This window comes from Harmonia axyridis, chromosome X (assembly GCF_914767665.1).
Source record: "Harmonia axyridis chromosome X, icHarAxyr1.1, whole genome shotgun sequence".
Classification (NCBI taxonomy): domain Eukaryota; kingdom Metazoa; phylum Arthropoda; class Insecta; order Coleoptera; family Coccinellidae; genus Harmonia; species Harmonia axyridis.
This window is the reverse complement of record NC_059508.1, coordinates 32,811,190-32,818,689: the sequence shown is the minus strand read 5'-3', so window position 1 is coordinate 32,818,689 and position 7,500 is coordinate 32,811,190.

The following is a 7,500-nucleotide window of genomic DNA, read 5'->3' as shown; positions in this document are numbered from 1 at the left end:
ACTTGTTGGATACAAATGTATCCGATGTATGTACGTCGTCCCTCTCTGATCTACGGTACGTGGACCGACCCAAGATGCACACGATAATTTTAGCTGACTTCATGCCGAAAAGTCGGTTCACGTCATGCATCGGTATCTTAAATCGCGCCGTAAAGTCGTTCACGTCATGCATCGGTATCTTAAATCGCGCCGAAAAGTCGGCTCACGTCATGCATCGGCGTCTTTTTTTTGTGCCACCGATGCATGACGTGAACGACTTTTCGGCTCGATTTAAGATACCGATGCATGACGTGAACGACTTTACGGCGCGATTTAAGATACCGATGCATGACGTGAACGACTTTTCGGCGCGATTTAAGATACCGATGCATGACGTGAACGACTTTACGGCGCGATTTAAAGCTATACCGATGCATGACGTAAACAAGATCACACCGATGCAGCACGTTAACATTAAAGCCCGCCTAATCCGATCGATGGAGGCCGTCTCGAGTGTCCAACTTGCTCACAAGAGCCGAGAAACAAACCGATGCATCACGTAGACAAGATCGTACCGAATGTTAACACAATCCAAAAGGAAATAATCTTAGATGAATATCGATTCTGATTATTGATTTTTCTTTCGCGATATTGATAGAAGACATCTGAATGAATTTCGAATTAATTCCGAAATCAAAAAAATATTTTCAATAAATTTTTTTTCTAGAGTACCTCGGTCTTTTCTATTTTTTTTCCAAGTTTCGTACGTCAATCAACATACATCCCAGAAAAAATCATCTCTCTAACTATCCTGGTTCAAAAGTTGTATCGGAACTTTTCACGTCGAAAAAGAACATAGGCGAAAAAGGACGTGAACATTATTCCTTATAAAAATCAAACCCGACCATGGATTTTGATTCTGATTGTTGATTATCGCTATTAGAACACATTAGGAGGCAACCAAATCAAATTTGAGAAAATTCCACAATCAGAAAATTTTTTTCGAAAAAAAAAAAAAAATTCGAGAACACCTCGGTCATGGCAAGTTATTTCCCACAATCCATTCCCCAATCAACGTACATCCCAGAAAAAATCATCTCTCTAACTATCCTAGTTCAAAAGTTGTATCGGAACATTTTCACGTCGAAAATATATCTCTAAGTCCAGACCGATGCACCACGTAATCTCGGGCAGACCGATGCACAACGTAAATGACGATCGGGACCGGGGCGATCGGTCGTATCTGACACCGCCGGCTCGGTTCTAACATCGTCAATGAGTCGGGGTTGTAAAAAAGGACGTGAACATTTTTCCTTATAAAAATCAAACCCGACCATGGATTTTGATTCTGATTGTTGATTATCGCTACTAGAACATATAAGGAGGCAACCAAATCAAATTTGAGAAAATTCCACAATCAGAAAATTTTTTTCGAAAAAAAAAAAAATTCGAGGACACCTCGGTCATGGCAAGTTATTTCCCACAATCCATTCCCCGATCCACGTACATCCCAGAAAAAATCATCTCTCTAACTATCCTGGTTCAAAAGTTGTATCGGAACATTTTCACGTCGAAAATATATCTCTAAGTCCAAACCGATGCACCACGTAAACTAGGGCAGACCGATGCACCACGTAATATCGGGCAGACCGATGCAGAACGTAAACTCGATCATACCGATGCTTCACGTAATCTCGATCTTACCGATGCACCACGTAAACAAGGGCAGACCGATGCAGAACGTAAAGTAGATCTTACCGATGCACCACGTAATCTCGATCTTACCGATGCACCACGTAATCTCCATCTTACCGATGCACCACGTGAACTGGATCTTACCGATGCACCACGTAATCTCGATCTTACCGATGCACCACGTGAACTGGATCTTACCGATGCAGAACGTGAATTGGATCTTACCGATGCACCACGTAAACTCGATCTTACCGATGCACCACGTAATCTCGATCTTACCGATGCACCACGTGAACTGGATCTTACCGATGCAGAACGTGAATTGGATCTTACCGATGCACCACGTAAACTCGATCTTACCGATGCACCACGTAATCTCAATCTTACCGATGCACCACGTGAACTGGATCTTACCGATGCAGAACGTGAATTGGATCTTACCGATGCACCACGTAAACTCGATCTTACCGATGCACCACGTAATCTCAATCTTACCGATGCACCACGTGAACTGGATCTTACCGATGCAGAACGTGAATTGGATCTTACCGATGCACCACGTAAACTCGATCTTACCGATGCACCACGTAATCTCGATCTTACCGATGCACCACGTGAACTGGATCTTACCGATGCAGAACGTGAATTGGATCTTACCGATGCACCACGTAAACTCGATCTTACCGATGCACCACGTAATCTCAATCTTACCGATGCATCACGTAATCTCGATCTTACCGATGCAGAACGTAAACTCGATCATACCGATGCACCACGTTATCTCGGCAGACCGATGCAGAACGTAAAAAAAAAGCTTACAGCACGCGGTGTTCCCAAGCGGTCACCCATCCAAGTACTAACCGCGCCCGACGCTGCTTGGCTTCAGTGTTCAATTTCAATTCAATTTCAAATGGGCTTTATTTGTCTTTGTGATAGTTACAGATATGTGCCTATATAGGCCATGTTAATCAACAATAAGGGTTTATATACAGTTCCTACCAGATAATTCTGGTATTATCAGTTACATTTCATATACATATAATAAAAAATTTTTAAGTAATTTCAGGGTGTTTGGGAATTTTTGTTTGATATCGTATATTTATTTATTTTATTATAATAGGGGATTTTCAGGAAAAATTTAGGAATAAAAAACCTGATATAAATAATTTGGGGAGGGATGGGGGGTGGGTTGGGGATATATATATACAGTTATGTACAGTTTTAGCATTTATAAATTTTTATATACAATTTTATATACATGTCTGGGAAGGGGTTCCCGTTATGCTAAACGGCGATTCTCAATTCAGCTAACGGCCGCCATTTGCTAGTCGTGGCCAGTCCCCATTTCTCGTAGCACCGTTCGTGTCGCTGTTGGGTCTAGTACCCGTAGGACCGATTGGTTGTTACGATAACAGGGCGATGGATACGCCATTCGCATTGGCTGCCGCTACCTTTCGTTGTGATTCGTCGTCAAGACATATTTTTCAAAATGTCGGTATGTGACATGGCCGGTCTTGGAAGATGGCGGTTTTCATAGGGGTTTTTGGGTGTTTGGGGTGGGTTTTTAAGGAGGTTTAAGGAATATGGGAAGGAATTGGTACGGGAGGGGGTGAGGGGATGCGTGGAGTCGCGTTTTCGTAATTTGTCTTGTCAGTGCGTTGGATTTACACTGGAATTCGTAGAAATCGCTAGATACTTTGTTTAGGTACTCGCGGATGGTTGGAATATCCGCGAGTTCATGTAGTTTGGATATCCTAGTGTAATACGGCTTGCTCAAGGCCAATCTTAGGATTTTGTTTTGAAGGTTTTGAATGGGCCTTATTGGAAAGGGCCTAAGGTGACAAAATGCCGGCGCAGCGTATGTGACTACTGGCCGGATGTATGTTTTGTAAATGAGCAATTTGTTTTTTTCATTCAGCATACTTTTACTGCACAATAGAGGATGCAGTATCTTTTTGATGGCGTATCCTTTATGGATTTGTGCTTTGATATGGCGGTGGAAATTTAGCCTTTCGTCCAATTCAATGCCCAGGTACTTAACGGAGCTTTTTGGAACAATTTCCGTATTATTGATTTTTAATTTGTCTAAGATTACTTTTTCATTCCGTCTTCTGCTAAACACGATCTGCTCTGCTTTGGTCTCATTCAGTTTTATTTTCCATCTGTCGAAGTAATTGATAAGTACTTCGAGATGGTTTTTCAGCTCGCGATTGGCGTCTTCAGCGCTGGATGAGTGGGCATATATGGCCGTGTCATCCGCGAAGAGGGCGATTTTTGTTTTGTTATGTTTCGGGATATCCTGGACGTAGATATTGAATAATCTAGGTCCAAGGACTGATCCCTGCACAATTCCTGCTTTTATATTTTTGGGCGCGGATGTTTCATTCCCTACGCGTACTATGAATTTTCTGTTATTGAGATATGAGTAAATGGTCTTTATGAGGAATTTCGGGAATTTAAGTTTTATTAATTTGTAGGTCAGCCCCTCTATCCAAACTTTGTCGAACGCCTTTTCGATGTCGAGGAGGAGCATGACCGTGTGGTTTTTATTATTGAAACTATTTATTACGTCAACTACGATTCGGCAGATTTGCTGTGTCGAGCTGTGTTTTTCCTTGAAGCCAAATTGATGGTCATCGCGAATTTTATTGTTTTTCATAACTTGTTTTATTTTTCCTAACAGGATTTTCTCGGTCAGCTTGCTGAGGTTAGACAGTAGACTGATCGGACGGTAGTTGCCGGGAGAAGTTGTGACTTTCCCGGCTTTGGGGATAGGGGTTACTACTGCTGTTTTCCAACAGCTAGGCCAGTGTTGAAATTTGAATACAGCGTTTATGATGTAGTTCAGTTGAACTATGGCCTTTCTGGATAGGTTCCGGATCAGTCTATTGTCCACTTCGTCCTTTCCTGGAGCTTTGTTTAGTGGAAGCTTTTTAATTTCGTCCCGTATTTCCGATGGATTTGTTAATAGATGATTTTCGGGCTTTACGAAGCGGTTCGAATTTATAAAGTCTTCCACTCTTTTCCGTATGTCTGCTTGTTCTGGACTATCGGTCTGGGATATGTGGTGAGCGGTTTCGAAGTTTTCCGCAAGTACGTCCGCTTTTTCTTTATCGGTGATGTAATTCGCGGAATTTTGGACCAAGATGGGAACTTGGGAGAATTTTTGAATACTGGATTTGACTGTTTTCCAGAGATCTTTGTTATTAGAATTTAGCCTGGAGATTTTCTGTTCCCATCTTTCGTTCTGGAAAATTTTTATGTGGTTTCGGATTTCGCGGGTGTATGAGTTTAAGAGTGTTTTATCGACTTGTCTTTGGTGGGATTGCCACCTTTTTCTGATTTTATTCCTGAACTTGATCAAGTCGATAATATGGGCTGGTAGTTTTTCTGCTACTTCAGCTCTCGGTTTTTTGGAAATTATTTTATCGCGGGCGTACTTGAGGGCCTTCGTAAACTTTTCAATTTCCCGTTCGATGTCGGAAGCAGTTTCGATTTTATTGTTGATAGTTATTTTACTATCTAATATTGTACGAAATTTTGCCCAATCAGCGTTCGAATAGTCGTACACTAATTTTGTTGGGTTTCTTTCGCTGCTATAATTGACCGAGAAGATCACTGGATTATGATCGGACCCTAACTGACAACTCGCGTCCGGGATACTATTCAAGTTAATATTCTTAGTGAGTATTAAATCGATAGTACTCGGAGCTTTTCCATTGTCTGGAAAATGAGTGTGTCCGTTAGGGATGTTCAAAATTACGTCATCATTAGCTTCAAGGAAACTGAATAGACGATTTCCATTGGTGTTTCTGCAGTTGCAGTTCCATTCTTCGTGTTTAGCATTTAGATCGCCTAGAACTATTACTTTATTTTTCCTAGAAAATAGGAATCTTAGGCAGTTGGTACTGAATTTGCGACTGGGGCTATTATACACCGCCGTTATGATTAAGTTGCCATCAATCTGGACGCTAGCGTTCTCTATTGTGCAGTTGATGGTAGGCAAAATGGTGTTCTGACGAGAACTGGCAATTTCAGCGTGGTATGGCCGTAAACAACAAATATAGCGATATTTTCTATGATATCTCACTTTTTGGGAGCGGAAAGGACGTGAACGTTTTTCCTTATAAAAAATGAAATAACTTTTGGATATTAATTCTGATTGTTGATTTAAGTTTTAAGAACACATTAGGACATATCTCAATGAAATTTGAGGGATTTCCGAAATCGAAAAATATTTTTCGAAAAAAAAAAAAAATCCCAGAAGACCTCGGTCATCTCAAGTTTATTTCCATATTCTATTACACAATCAACGTACATCACAAAAGGAACCATCTCTCTAACTATCACAGTTAAATTTTTGTATCGGAACATTTCACGTCGGAATATCTCGCTAAGTCCAGACCGGGGAGATCGGTCGCATTTGACACCGTCCGCTCCGGTCTAACATCGTCTTGGAGTCGGGGTAACGATGGAGAGGCGTTTAAGGACGTGAACATTTTTCCTTATAAAAATTAAAGTCGACAATGAATATTGATTCTGATTACTGATTTACTCTTTTAGTACACATTAGAAGGCAACGCAATCAGATTTGAGGAAATTTCAAGATCAGAAAATTTTTTTCGAAAAAAAAAAAAATTCAAGAACACCTGGGTCATGGCAAGTTATTTCCCACAATCCATTCCACAATCAACGTACAAAATAGAAGAAATCATCTCTCTAACTATCCTGGTTCAAAAGTTGTATCGGAACATTTCACGTCGAAATACCTCGCCAAGTCCAGACCGGGGCGATAGGTAGTATCTGACACCGTCCGCTCGGGACTGACATCGACTTGGACTCGGGCTAATGATGGGGAGGCGTTTAAGGACGTGAACATTTTTCCTTATAAAAATTAAAGTCGACAATGAATATTGATTCTGATTACTGATTTACGCTTTAAAAACACATTAGAAGGCAACCAAATCAAATTTGAGGAAATTCCAAAATCAGAAAATTTTTTTTCAAAAAAAAAAAAATCCGAAAAATATTTTTCGATTCTGATTACTGATTTACTCTTTTAGAACACATTAGAAGGCAACGAAATCAAATTTGAGTGAAATCCAAAATCAGAAAATATTTTTCGAAAAAAAAAAAAAATTCGAGAACACCTCGGTCATGGCAAGTTATTTTCCACAATCCATTCCCCAATCAACGTACATCCCAGAAAAAATCATCTCTCTAACTATCCTGGTTCAAAAGTTGTATCGGAACATTTTCACGTCGAAAATATATCTCAGAGTCCAGACCGATGCAGAACGTAAACTCGATCATACCGATGCTTCACGTAATCTCGATCTTACCGATGCACAACGTAAACTAGATCACACCGATGCAGAACGTAAACTCGATCATACCGATGCACCACGTAAACTCAGGCAGACCGATGCAGAACGTGAACTCGATCTTACCGATGCACCACGTAATCTCGATCTTACCGATGCACCACGTAAACTCGGGCAGACCGATGCAGAACGTGAACTCGATCTTACCGATGCACCACGTAAACTAGGGCTGACCGATGCATCACGTAAACGACGATCGAGAGGCGCGAAAGGACGTGAACGTTTTTCATTATAAAAATTGAAATAAATGATAAATAATGATTCTGATTGTTGGTTATCATTTTTAATAAGCATTAGGAGGCAACCAAATGAAATTTGAGGAAATTCCGATAATAGAAAATTTTTTCGAAAAAAAAAAAAAATTCATGAAATCCTCGGTCATCGCAAAATATTTACCATATTCTGTTCGATAATCAACGTATATTTAAGAAGGAATCATATC